This window comes from Athene noctua, chromosome 12 (assembly GCF_965140245.1).
Source record: "Athene noctua chromosome 12, bAthNoc1.hap1.1, whole genome shotgun sequence".
Lineage (NCBI taxonomy): Eukaryota > Metazoa > Chordata > Aves > Strigiformes > Strigidae > Athene > Athene noctua.
In genome coordinates this window covers 4,891,944-4,906,083 of record NC_134048.1, presented here as the reverse complement: position 1 = coordinate 4,906,083, position 14,140 = coordinate 4,891,944, and the positions used below count along the sequence as shown (strand labels likewise).

At 50.8% G+C, this 14,140-nt stretch overlaps 1 protein-coding gene across 2 annotated transcripts in view; it reads right to left on the bottom strand.

Moving 5' to 3' along the window:
• Positions 1 to 4,351, bottom strand: part of SIL1 (SIL1 nucleotide exchange factor) — a 100,963-nt gene extending 96,612 nt beyond the window's left edge. Inside the window, exon 1 of one of the 2 annotated variants that reach the window (XM_074915812.1) lies at positions 4,292 to 4,351. The gene's annotated coding sequence lies outside the window, so the exon portion shown is untranslated. The other variant, XM_074915811.1, reaches the window with a different exon arrangement.
• Between the last annotated feature and the right edge of the window lie 9,789 nt (positions 4,352 to 14,140).

Genomic DNA, 14,140 nt, shown 5'->3' with positions numbered 1-14,140 from the left:
TGCTTGAGAAAAAAAATGTATTTTTACTACCTTAGTTGCATACAGACAAGCCTAACTCTCACTGCAGCCAGGCCCACAGAGAAAACAAAGGTGAGCAGGTCACTACAGTCACAAATTCCCCCCATGCATACCCCTCTGCTACCAAAGCAGAACCACCTGGGGAGCTCTTCACAGAAACCAGGACTGAGCAACCAGAGAATTGCTTCTGAGCAGTGCTGGTCCTAGCAAGTATCAGCAAGAAGCCCCCATTAAATGAGGTTCATGAAAGTTCTTGAAAATTACCCGTCTTCAGAAACGGAGCACAAATCCCCCTCTACAGAGATCTGCCCATCATACCCCCGACCAGCATGGCATTAAAGCAGGCTTTTCACCCTATCCATCCAGTACTAACCAGAGGAGCTCAGATTAGGTGAGCTTACCTTAACAAGGCACAGTGCTCATTACTAACTAAGAAAAAAAAACCAAACAACAAAGCAACTCACACACACTTTAGGGGTAGCTATCAACGATTCCCTGTCACAACAGGAGAAAAGCTCATGTACAGGCCCTCAGAGATCAGTCCAGGTTTGCTTCTACTCATCCTTTTCATTAAGGGCCCGAACAATGAAAGAGAAAGTACCTTTGTAAAACCTGAAAGGATGCCCAGCAGTTAAGAGCTGGAAGCACTCCAGAGGTTATGATCAGAATTGATAAACTCAAGAAAAATTCCGAAACTACCCACAAATCAATAAAAAGCAAGGAAAACAATGCAAAGAACCTCACTCAAATAGCAAAAACAAAGATCAAGCACACAAATACAGCATGAGGGGAATCTCTCTGGACAGAGGTAACACAGAAGAAAATTGAGGACTGGGCTAAAAATGCAGCACTGTGACACCACACTCCAGCTGCAAAGAGCTAAACATCACTATGTGATCTAAGAACATAATATTCCTAATTCTGGTCTGGAAAACCATGCTCAGTGCTGGGTACCACCCCTAAGAAAGTCACCAACAAACTGGGGCATCTGGGCAACAAGGGGTGCAGTCAGCAGTATAAAACATGCAGCCCCATAGCAGTTGTTGAGGGTTTCCCCATCTCTGCTCCCTCCAGGGTCATTATCAGCTCATGGCATTTAACTGCTGTTTACAGGGACAAGCATCCCTTGGGCTTCCCATTCTATGATGGCAGGAGACAAAGTGGCACACTTAATTTGCTGCAAGGGCTTGTTCAGGGCCACAGCAAGGGCAAAGGCCCAGAATTGCTTGTTCAGGGCCAAAGCAAGCACAGAGCCCCAGAATTGCTTGTTCAGGGCCAAAGCAAGCACAGAGCCCCAGAATTGCTTGTTCAGGGCCAAAGCAAGCACTACATAAGTATATAAGGCTCCCCAAGGCTGGGCTTTCAAGTCCCAGAAGGAACCTGTCCCCACTTCAGATCTGCACTAACATCCACCGCTGCCCAGTCTGGAGCTGAGTATCTCTCACTTGGCCTCAAGACAGGGGCCTGGACAAGGAGGTTTTTCCAGCCTTCCATTTCATTTTGGCATCCTCCATCTGGCTGCTCCTCCACTACTACAGCAGCGACATCTTAGAGCTAAATTAACAGCCTTCTCTTCCCAAAAAAACAACAGAGCTCCTCACCCTGACGAAAAGGCACCCACCCAGCAATGCAGAACGAGCACAGTCATAACCATTCCAATTCACATCTTTTAACTTTCATAAATTAAGCTCTTCAGCTCAATTTGCACCAAACTACTTTGGCAGTGAAGACACCTTCCCAGGCCCTGCAGGGCGAGAGACACTGGCCTGGGCTGCCCGTGGGGAAGGGCAAGGGCCCCTCCTCCCCCCTTACCCCCAAACAGCCCTACCGACCTGTGCAATGGGCTCTAGCCCATAAGGGTCATCACCCAGCCCAGCGGGCCAGCCCTCCCTGCCCCAGACAGAATAATTTGAGGCAAGGATTGCTGAAAGCAATTGAAAACATCAAAACAAGGTGATTAAAAGTGGGCGAGAGTAGCTGCACCAAACCCCAACTGAAGGCTCTGGGAGAAACCCAGCAAGGGAGTAAGATCTACAAATCTTATACAAAAGTGGGGCTGAACTTCCAGGAACGTTTAAGATTTGCCAATGACTCATGAGGATTTGAGGGGTTTTTCAGTCAGAGCTTTAGGAGCAAGCTGCCTCATGAACTGCAGCCAAAAGAGATTTGACAAAGCCTTCGTCAGCACGTGCTGTCTCCTTTCATAGGGCTGTTTCCCAGAAGATCCCAAGTGTTGTGTCATTTTTCACTTCAGGTGCTAAGAATATCTGTGTGTTAATAAAAAATAGTAACTGGTTTCATAGGGAACCTATCAACAAAGCACTCGACAAATCTTAATTAACGCTGATTCACCTACTTCACGAGTGCAAGTTAAACATTATTTCTCAGAGGGGGAAGCTGAGCAGTAAGAGAGCTGAGGTGGGTTATAAAAGCCACTGAGGGAGTCAGTAGCAGAGAGGATTAGCACATAGAAAGGCTGACTATTATCCCTAAATTTATCCCAATAATCCAGTGACTTGCAAATTCTCAGGGTATAGCTGACGTGCTTTCAACCACACCTGTCCAGCTTGACATCGGTATTTAAGTAGCCTTACAACTCCTCACCAAGTAAGAGCAGGCAGAGAGGGTCTGAGGGTGCTGGAGAATTTTTCAGGTGTTTTATTGCTCTGGCTAAAAAAATTCTCAACTGAAAAAAGGAGAAGGTGGCAACAATAGCATCAGCACTGATCTCGTGTTGCTCTAGGGCACAGGGATGTCACTGCAGGTCCAAGGGCTGTTCTGATAACTCACTAGGAATTGCCAGTTTCCAGCTTACTTCTTTAAAAGGAACATATCAGTATCCCTTCAAATCTACTAAATATGTGGCCACACAGACCGCAGACCACAGGAACTTGCAGACGGGGCACTCACACCTCTGTTATGCACTTCTACATCAAAGTTTCCGAGGCAAGACTTTGGATGTCTTCACCATATAAATGCCTTGGAGGCTGCTGGAAAAAATACCAGCACGGGTCATTTTACGGGAGAGTTGGGGGAAAGAAAAGCCGAAAAATAAGTCCATCCCTTAACAATGCTACTTGCAGAGCATTCAAAAGGATCACACAGAACAGAAACACTGCAGTAGGATGTTTGGTAAACGGCAGGGTGTGTCATCGGCTTCTAAGCCGTAGGGACTTATCTGCATTTAAAAGGCTTCCTACCACAGCTGTACGCTGGGGCAGCCTCCTCACACAGAGCTCTACCAACAGAAATGTCTGTGCAGATTATACTCTTTTGGCAAGCAAATTAAACAGTATCAGTGAAGTCATACTTTCTGCCTCTAAGGCATATTTGTACTAGGTTAGTTCTATCAGCAAAACACTGTAAAAATAAATAACTTGCCCCTAAGAAATTGTGTCTACAGAACTTGTTAGTGTAAAGCCAGGCCATCTTGTGAGGCGGGTAGTGTTGATTATTTGTCAAAGATTACTTCTAATGCGAGTGTTAGTCAACCACTAAAGTTAAACACTGTAAGGCAATATTCCAAATATTGTTTATATACAAAATCCCATTTGCTCAGGCTCAGTTTTCACTCCCTGGCTTTATGCAACATGCAATTTCACTAGTTCTCCAGCAAGAGAGCCATATGCAAGCTTGTACCAAAATAATTAAACAGTTTAAAACTCAGGCCTCATGTTACCGAGTGCATACCCAGAGGAAAAATCCATTTTAACAGCCCAGAGCTACACCAAAGGTACCAGCACACTGTCACTCCAGAACTGCCCGAGTGCAAAGGGGGCCTGCAGTCACCCAGCCCATCCTCAGGTGCAAGGCAGATTCCAAACTGCTCCTGTTTTGTTGAATTTGTATTTAAAATCTTTCAGGGTAAGGGATTCTCATCTGCCTGAGCACCTTGTCCCACATTTTGTGGGCAGGCGCCCGCCACAAGGCCCTGATTTTCGGTCACTTCTAGAACAGGACAGCCCAGGCAACTGTCTCCGCTTACCAGCCCTGCCGAGGCAGGCCGAACCCCCCGAGTTTAGGTCAATCGCCGTTACTCCTCTCCGGGCCCTGCGCCCCCAGAGCCCGGGCAGGGCCCCCTCTGCGGGAGCGCAGGGCGGCAGGCGGCCCCCGCCCCAGCCAGGCCTCATCACCGGCTCTCCCCGAACGAGGGAACCGGCAGGGCCCGCTCCGGCGCGGGAGGCGGCGGCCGACCGCCGGCCCCGAGCAGCGGCCCAGGGCACCGGGGTCCGGGCCAGCGCCCCCGCCGCGGCCCCCGCGCCCCCCCACTCACCGCTCCGCACTGCGCACGCTCCGCTCAGCCCCCGCCCCGGCCAATCCGCGCTCGCCGATGCGGTGGCCACGCCCTCGGCCGCGCCCCCTCCCGTGAGGCGGGGCCGCCGCGCTGGCGGCCCCGTGAGCGGCCCTGGCGGGGGGCGGCGGCTCCGTTCGCCCTGGCCGTGGGCACGCTGCCTGTCCCGGGCCGCGGACACCAGCCCCGCCGAGGCGGAGCCAGGCCCCGAAGAAATTCGGTCGCCCTGAGGGAAGGACGGGCTGACTGACCGTCGCCTTTCCGTACCGGTTTTAGGGAAAAAAGGGTAAAATAAATGGCTTTCCCGAGTAACGTCTGCTTGCTTTCGGCGTGGCCTTACGCCGCGAGCACCGGGACCTTTCCTCGCCGGGCGGCGGCCCTCGGGCTCGGGTGGTGGGGTGGAGACCGCCCTCCCGGTGTACCCCCTCCCCCCCAGCCCCGACCTGGGGGAGCCCGGAGCCCCCGGGGTGCAGCCGGGGAAGGGTGCCTGGCCCCTGGGCCTGTCCTGCCCGCTGCAGCCTCGACCCGCCTGTGCTGGGGCGACCTGAACTCCCCGGCCCCCGACGGGCTGTGGGGAGGAAGGTGGTAGGATTTGCGAGGTTCGGGAGATGTGGTTGGCCTTACACATCACATCTTCCCTGCCGCCGGCTGCTTCAGCACCCTCTTTATTTTTCACACGTTTTGAGGGAGGTGGTGAAGTTTCAGGTAAGTACAAGGGTGTTAATTCACAGCCTTGGACCATGCTGAACTGAACAAGAGGCGAGAAAGTCGGATGGGAAGGCACGGGGGCTGCTGGAGGCCTGACCCCGTGGGTCCCCTCTGCCTCATTAGCTTGTAGCACCCTGCTGATTAAAACGGGGTGCCAAAGCATTTCCCACCCTTTTCCCCGCTGGTGACTGAGTGATGGCATTGCAGAAATGACAGAAAACCCCCAGTCAGGAGCTACGCAACCGTCCTCCCCTGCAAGGGCTCGGCTGGGCCTGAGGGTGCCCGTGGGCTCCACCACACACCAGGCAGCAGCCAAAAACACCCTTACAGCCCCAAAATTAAACCTGCACTGCCTAAATATCCAGCAAGTGACAACTGACAGGATGGCACAGCATAAGGCAACCTGTGGGAAGCTGCATGCCCGCTCTGTCCCCTGGGCCCGTGGCCCCGTGGCTCCACTCACCCGTGTGCTGTGTTTTGCTGCCAGCACCCACAGACATCCTGGAGGCAGAGGATTGGTTGCAAGCAAATCTCAGGTTTCACTGCCAGTAAATTAAATGTTTTCAGTCTTTCTAGGTTAGATGTAAACACCTCGTATTCAGAATCTGGAATCATAACCCATCAGGAGTGCTTCACAGATTTATAGAGGCTTATGTTTTTTATTGGGGTTTTATGATTTTTCAGGCAGGTATGTGATATCTGGCAAGACGTAACTCCTGGCCTTTGGATGTGTGAAAGTGCTGCCATACTCTAACCTCTTCTTTCTCTTCCTATTGGGGCTCTGGGCCTGCTTGGCTGCTGAAGCAGCATTGCCACCAGCTCAGGACAGGGCTCATCTCTGCCCAAACCCTGCTGTGGTCTCTCTGGTGGGGCAGGCAAGCTGGATCCTGCTCTTCCCCTTGTTTCTGCCAGGTGAAACGGCACTAATGGGTTGATCAGTCATCTCTCTGCCAGCCCCCTCTTTCAGACACAGCAGGAGCAGCAATAAAACCTCTTCATGCACCAGACCCAAGGCTGGCAGTCAGGCAGGGCTGGCCTTTCCTCTGCTTGCAGCTCAAGAGCCAAATGCCAGCTGGAGCACAGGGAAGAGGAGTTTCGCCCCAAGTTGCAGCCTGATAGCGATGCGGCAGGGTGCTGGGACTCCGGCCTCACTGCCCCGTGACAGCCCCAGGCGGTTTGGGAAGTCTTGATGAGATGTTTGGTCCATCATCACAGAGAGCAGCGATGCTGCATCCTGGGGCGATACCAGCCTAATCCCACCGTCTGAAACCACTCGCACATCAAAGAGATTAGAAAACACACTCTGCATGTATTATCTTTTGCATTTCAAGTTCTTCTGTTTGATCTGATGGGATGCAGGGGTTTTTTTTTCAAAGGTATTGGAGAAGATGGGTGTGATAGAGTAATTTAGGGCTGGGAGTAATTTTTCATCAATGTACTTAAAGACAATCACAGCACTAGGAGGGAGGCCTAATTGTGGAGTTGTGTAATTAGTTTTTATGTCACTGCAATTATTCTGTTGGCTACATATAAAGAACATGGCAAAATGCAGCACTTAATTTTAAATCAAGACTTGATTCTCTTTTAGTAGGTAATTGATGTTGATCACATCACTTAGCAGCGACTATAAAATGTGCTATTTAGATTGTAAAAGGATGGAGAAAAGGACTAAGCAGATAGGTAATTGATGGATTGCGGGCTGCATTGGTGGGAGGCAGCATTAATCCTTCAGACTTCAGTTGTCTTTGTTTGCAGCCACTTCTGGGCATCGTTAGTGGCCCAGAGCGTTAATGAGCACAGAGCCGCTGATTCCCCAGCATCACAAGCTGCAGTAAACGGCTGCTCTGCCCCCGGACAGCAGCATCAACAGATGAATTTGCACTTAACGCAATTGATTCCTTCTGTTTAAATACCTTCTTTTAAGGGCAAGCTTTGCTCAAAGCAGCTCGGCTTTGAGCGTAGTGTGGGATTCAGGGCTGGGTTCTGTCTGCTCCTCTCTCCCAGGCAGAGACAACCAGGCACCGCTGCCCAGGTCCCGCAGGCTGCCTGCTAGCCCAGAGCCACTGGTATCCCCAAATACCGTGCCACCGGCACCTCAGTCTTCCCTTATCAATAGCGCTGAGCTGTTCAAAAGAGGAAGTCAGAAAAGCTGAGGGTGCAGAAAGGGGTTATTCCCTGCAGAATGGCACTGACATCTTCTCAGTCAACAGCTTCACAAGTTTAACAGTGAACTAGACTAAGAGCCTAGAAAAGTTGGGCCAGTCCTAGGCCTGAGCAGCAGGGAGAGCTTGTTTAACCCCAGGCAGGATGATACGAAACTTGCCCTTGCTTAGCACAAGCCCAGATCAATAGCATGACACTGTGGTGTGATTCACTGTCACAATAAAGTCAATAAAACTTTTCCTTGCCTTTGCAGTTGGGCCTAATTACTTGATTTCAAGGACTGCTGCTTCCTGAGTACGAGCTGGAGGTGAGACAGTACAGTCACTGCAGGGATGGTGCAGGGAGGGTGACTCCTGGGCTATCAGAAATTCAGATTTTCTTCAGGAGAAGGCATGTGGGTTTGTGACCAGGACTGCCACGTGCTTGGCTGGAGCCACCTCTTCTCCTCAGAGCCTTCCTCAGGGCCATATGGCTTCTCCATCAGCTCAGCTCTGTCCTGAAGTTGGTCAGAAATGGAATTACCCAGCTGGTGCCAAATACCCCCAGACACATAATCAGACATCCAATTTAAGTCCAAAAGCAAAATCAAGTAACAAGGTTCCATTGCTGTGAAGTTAAGCAGCGCTGCTCCTTACCAGTTAACTCTTAGTTTTTGGTGGTTTTTTCATGCTAAAGTACCTGCAAGTAGCTTTCGTTTGGGGCAGACCCAGAAAAAAGCCCTGAGATGCTGTTTGAAGCAGAGCAGAGGGAGGCACAGACATCTGCAGGCAGCTGATGGGCACTGGGGAACCTCCTGTCCCCACCACACCAGGGCTCTCCCTGATCACCCTGCCGCCTTCACGGGGCTCCTGCACCGAGCTGCTGTCAGCAGGAGGGGTTGATTGCCCTTTACCGCCTGGGAGGACCTCAGGACCATGAAAGGTATCATTCTCCTGGATAAGCAAACTCCACAGGCTGCAGGACACTCATTAGGTTGAGTTTCCAGGTGGCCGGTCTGGGCTTTGCACTCCACACTTGCACCAAAATAGATGGATTTGTGGCCAGACAGTCACTGGGAAGAGAGTCCTACCAGAATTTTTGTCTGAAACACTTTTCCTCTTCAGCCTTTACTTCCCCTCAACCTTTTGTGTTGTGCCGTAACTCCAAAAGATTAGATGAAATTCAGGCTCCAGTGGGTGTAATTAACGACCTGCAGCTCTGGCATCATGCTGCATTCCCTCCCAGCCTGCCCTGGCCGGCCTCACTGCTGCCAGAGAGCTGGCAGCAGCCACTTTCCACACTGAGATGATGAAACACGTCTTTACAACCCAAGGATTGAGTCATAACCCAGTCTGAGTTCAAAGCAGACAATTTTTGCAGCACATACTCATCCAGAGAGAACAGTGGTGAGCCCTGGGCTTGAGATGGGCTGGCATTGGATCTGCAGGGTTACCCCACTTGCTTTTAAAAATGCTTTTTCTCACCCATTTTGTGTGCTGGGACGTGGGGACTTTTGCAGGACCAGTTCTGCCATGTCAGCGTCAGCCAAATTGCCGTAAGGATCAGCTGTGTCCCACTTGAAGCCTCTCATCACCAGCAGCCCAAATACTATTTCATTCACCATCCAAAAAAAAAAAAAAAGACTCATCCAAGGGCTTTTGCTGTCAGTCCCTCAGAGGCTCCAGAGCAGTAAATGCGATGAGATGAGCCGAAGGCAGTCCCTGCTCATGGGGAGGCTCTTCCAGTGGGACCAGGGGGCAAAGCATGAGGGTTTCTGGGTGAGCTGCTGCCCGTGCAGTGGTGGCACAGCTTGGGGTTGGGGTCCTGGTGGGTGTCAGTCCCCTGACAACTCTTCTCCCTCTCGAATGCCTCCGCAGGATGGCTTGGCCTTTGTGGGAGCCTGGTAGCATCAGGCAGGGGAGTAAGGGCAGGCTCTGACTTATTTCAAGAGCCCAGCAATACCAGATGACTCCAGCATTTCATTACAGGTTATTAACAATGCCGTTCATCACAGCCAAGCGGTTTGCCACATGCAGGCTCCCCACCGGGCTTCCCTCACTCCTGTTTGGTATCAGGTTTGGATTAAATTAGATAAGGTAGCAAGGGTGATCAATTCAAACCTGCTTTCCTAGGACGTCATGCACAAATGATTTAGAAGCAGAGAGGAGAATAAAGCCTGTAGCAACAGCAGAGGGACCTGGTGGGTACATATCCAGTGTGAAGGGAACATCAAGTTTTTAGTGCCACCGGCTTAGCTGTGACCGTGTGGGCAGCAGCATCCCCAGGGACCCTTTCTAGCAGCAGTCACCTCTAATGATCTGAGCAGGAGCCTTTCCAGGTGTCCAAGCAGGGATTTAGGTAAGAATAATGTCACCGGCATGGGGTGCCAAAGGGGGCCCATGCAGGCAGTGACAGGCAGCTCCATCCCCACCTCCCTCAGAGGGTCACACAGACCTTAGGCACAGCCTTGCAGTCCCAGTTATCCCCCCGCAGGGCAGTCTGGGCTGAGCCAGGCTCCCTTGGCCCACAGGCAGACAGTTCCTCCCAGGGCTAAAGGTTTCAGATCCTTGGAAAGCTCCCAGGCAGCACCCGTCCCTGCTGCTCCAGCTGCCTTCCCCAGGAGCCGCATCCTGTGCTGCCACCTCCTCTTCACTGCATTTGAAGCATCCCCACACCGCAGCACACGTGGGTTTGGGAGCAAGCACAGGGACGATTAATAAAACACTTCCCATAAGGTGGAAACAAGGAGAACATAAATCTCAGTGGTGTTGCACACTTAAAGGAGAGGGGACGGTTATGAGCCGTTATTCCCTGCAAAAATGGGCTTTAAATCATCATCCATCACCAACACTCAGCACTGGATGCTCTGAAGTTGTCCAGCAAAGCCTTTGTGGCTCCTTTCCACCACAGGGCGAGTGACTGCAACGCTTATTACCTGGAGATATTTACTGAGCCTCAGCACCCACATTCTGCTGCTGCTCATGGTACCTACTGGAATTTGGGCAGAAAACAGTCCTGTCAAACACCAATAACACCAAACATGCCTTTTTTTTTTTTTTTCTGGGTCTCAGGTCCATATCCCTGTAATGATCAGGCTGCAGTCTTTGGGAAGCCAGCTGAGGTCACAGACTGGCAGGGCAGAGGACCCGCTGCCCCATCCATCCCGGCAGCACGGCTGAGGAAATGAAGATGTTATCGAGCAGCAGTGCGGCGTGGTAATTGAAAGCCTTTTTGCTGCTGAAAACCCTGGAGGCTGCCAGTCTCTCAGCTGAGCTGCTGCTTACCGACACTTTTTCATTTCCTCTGTTTTGCCTAAACTTTCCATTGGATTCCTCATCCATCTGAGCTGCAATGATAAATATGGAAATAAAGAGGCATTTATGGCCCCTCTCCTGGGTTGCATTTGTATATAAATAAACTGTGCTTGCAGCAACCTCCTCTCTGCAACCGCTGGCTCAGGAGTGGCGAGGTCCGCCGAGGGCTCAGCAGGGTGAAGCTTTTAGGGAAACCAGGTGGCAAAGAGCAGTAGGTGCTGCCAGCCATGTCTCCAGGTCACAGTGAGTAGAAAACGTCAGCAAAAGGGATGGGATGCAAGGCCCATAGGGACTTCTGTATGGAAGTAGAAGGGAAAAGGCAACAGCTGAAAACCTGAAAGCATGAAGTATGAAGAAAGGCTTTAATTTTCACAAAACCCTTTAATCCGTTAATCACAGGGAGACTTCTATACAGAAACCTCCCTCCTGCTTAATACCATCTCAGGATCATCCAGAACGGTAATAACTATTTGGCAGGGAAGTAGGAGGGACAGGCTGAAGCCATGGCCTTGTCTCCAGGGAGAAGAGATCAGCCCTTAACAGTAATGAGCCAACACAGGGATGAGCAGCGATGAGGAGCCTGGACCCGGCAGTGGGAGAGCTGCAGTGGGCACCGGGGACATTGGTTTTGGCAAAGGAGGATGCCCCAGTGCTTGTTGGCTCTCTGGAGGCTGCCTGCAGAGGCTGGACAAACCTGCCTGGGTGCCTGAAACAGATGTTTTAGGGGTTTTAAGAGCAGATGAATAACTTCCCTTCCCCTCCACCACCATGCCCTTCTACTCCATCCACACTGCTATGGCATTCCTTCCCTTGTCCCCAAAGAGTTGGGGTGTATGAAAATCATCCTGGATGCAGAGGGAAGCACTGCCAGGACAGCAGCTGAGTCCCCCCCCTGCACCAGGGGGTAGAAGGCCCTGGCCACTTTTGGGATGCCATCTGAGAAGGCTCCAGCTCCCAAAAGCCATCTTGGATTCTCTGCAGCACATTTCTGCTGGGCACTGGGGCCCTCCAGTGTGGTCACAAGCCTGAGAATCCTCCAGCTCGTGGGTGGGGTTTGCTGCAGAGGCATCGAGGCAGCAGACACAGCAGCCTGAGCCAATGGATTCAGAACTGCTCAGAACAAGCCCGTGCCCTGGGGTCCCTGAGCTGCTGCCTACAAGAAGCATCACCCTGTGCATGACAAGCGAAGGTTCCCCTCTGCCTGATGGGGGTCTGGTTTAAGCAGGATGCCCTTCCTGGCATTTTTCTTGGCTGGACCATGGCCTGATCCCTCTCCTGATCCTTGCCTAATGCTTTTCTCAGGCTTAACCCATTCTGCTTTAATTCCATAGGCTTTGCTTTATCAGCAACACTAGCTTCATCTCCAAGACATTGCATCCGACCAGTTGAGGTCTCCTTCTTTCCCGTGATGCCTCCACGAACCTCAGACTTTCCTGTCATCTGGCAGGTGAACATAATATCTACAAACCCAGCTGCCTTCCTGAAACTGTTACCTGCTTTCCTCATGGGAGAAAAATAGGAAAAATTAGTATGCGGCTTCTTCCTCAAGAAATCAATGTGATCTCAACTCACTCTGAAGTTCCCTGACTGTTAGAGATGCTGCACTGGTAAAAACTGATCCTCAGAGGACAAAGAGTGGGAAAAAAAAAGAAAGAAATAAATCCCGGTGACTAGACAAGGCTAAAATGTTGCAGAGGGCTAAACTCCTGCTAGTGCTAGCAGTTGTTTGGAAAGTCCCAGAGCAGGGAGGGCAGAAGAGTGGATTCAGTCCAGCTGTTTATCACCCAGCTAGGAATCAGCTGTAATTGTTAATTCTAATTAAAGCTGTTAGAGAAAAAAATGTAATCAAGAGTTTCCTTTAAAAAAAAATAAAAAGACATTTCAGCTAAATTTAAAATTTGGTTTTTAAAAAAGGGGGTAAATGCTAGAAAATTTTGAAACGACCCATTTCAGCATTTTCACGATGAAAAGGGATATATTTTTGTTGTGAAATGCATCATCAATTCAAATGTGTTTTATCTTACAGTCTGAAGAGCAAAAATAGTTTTCAAATCAAAGCAAAAATTATATTTTTAGGCTTTTTCTTTAAAAAAGCCTATCTGGGGGTTTCTGTCCTAATTAAGAATGATTTTTTTTTTTTCCTTCTTTTTTTTTTTTAAATAGAGTAAGCTGTTTCTAGTTATCTCTACTCTAAAATGCTGGGCTGGTGCTTTTCTTGGTGTGTACACACCACCCAACCCCAGGATACATGGGTGGTGCTTATGCCACCCTGCTCCAGGTGCCAGAAATGGCTTAAAATCCCCTGGGGCATGAGGCTTTACAAGACTTCACAGAATTAAACCAGCACCAGCAAAACAGCACTCAGAGTAACTGGATTTTATTGTCTTAGCATGATTTAGAGTAATCAGAGGTCCAGAACAGCCCAGCAGTATGCTCAGGTCAGTGCTGCACAAACCCTCCACCAGGCTGCTTCCTTGCTGGAAAGAGACCTGGTGGACCACTGGAAGATCTGCTTTGGTTAGTCCTCCTGGATGTGTAAATTCCTAAAATGAATCCCCAGCGGTGGTGGAGGGGCTGGGGAAGAGGAACAAGTTGTGACATCCATATTCAGGGACAAGGCAGCTACTTTACCACTTGTACATTTGCAGCCAAGACAGACCCTGCGGCTTGATGCCATGAGACCTGCCACAGATCCGGCACAGATCCCAGAGGAGGCTTTACCCAGGGGATCCCCCTCCATAGGATTAGCAGATCACATTTATCACACTGAGAAAGTGGCTTAGAATTTGTTGGATGAAAGGCACTGTGTAACAGAGAATGCAGTTTGCAGTCTGTCTTCCAGAGTGGAGTGCTGAAGGATGGAGAGAATAGGAAAAAAATGGGGATTTAACAGGAGCTGGGAGAGGAAGGGGACACCAGGGAAGGAGAGTCAGCCAGGGAGGAGCTCAGCAGGACAGGAGGGATGGCAGGGGAAGGGAGCTAAGCTCCAGGGCTCTGTCAGAGACAAAAGAGAAGAGGAAATTGTTCTGCAGCAGTTTCAGCTGAGAACAGGGGGGAATCGAACAGCCTCCTCGTGCTGCCCAAGTACATTTTGAACAACAAAAAGACCCAGGCTCTGGCAGCAAGATGAAACCCAGGCAGGCCTGGAGGGAGGGCAGCTGGGGAGGGGGCCGCAGGGCATGCGGAGTGGCACTGCGCTTGGTGCCAGTGTGTCTGCCCCTCCGGCAGGCTGGTTTATATAACATTTTTGGATTGCTCTTTCCTCTGGGCCAAGGGAGGCTGCTCTCCAGCTCCGCAGTGAAGGCAACAGCCTGACTGGCATTTCCCTGCGCTGCCCAGAGGGATGCATCCAGCTACAGCCTCAAAGACAGCTCAGAAACAGATCTTGCCCCGCTGCCACCCCCGGGGCAGCTGCTCCAGGGAGAGCTGTCACCCCAGAAGACAGCACAGCCACCAATCGACCAAGACAGACAAACACTAAGCCCTGATGGGAGGCTGCAGGGCCCTTGGCCAGGGAAGGAGATGCAGTTAGATCATGGCTGCTTCTTACAGAGAGCAACTGGTTGGATGAAGCCTGGAGCACGCACTGACATGCAGCAACAGTAAGCCTCACACTAACCCAGCCCTGTGTCTTCGTGTCCTCATACATCTGCTGAACACCACAGCA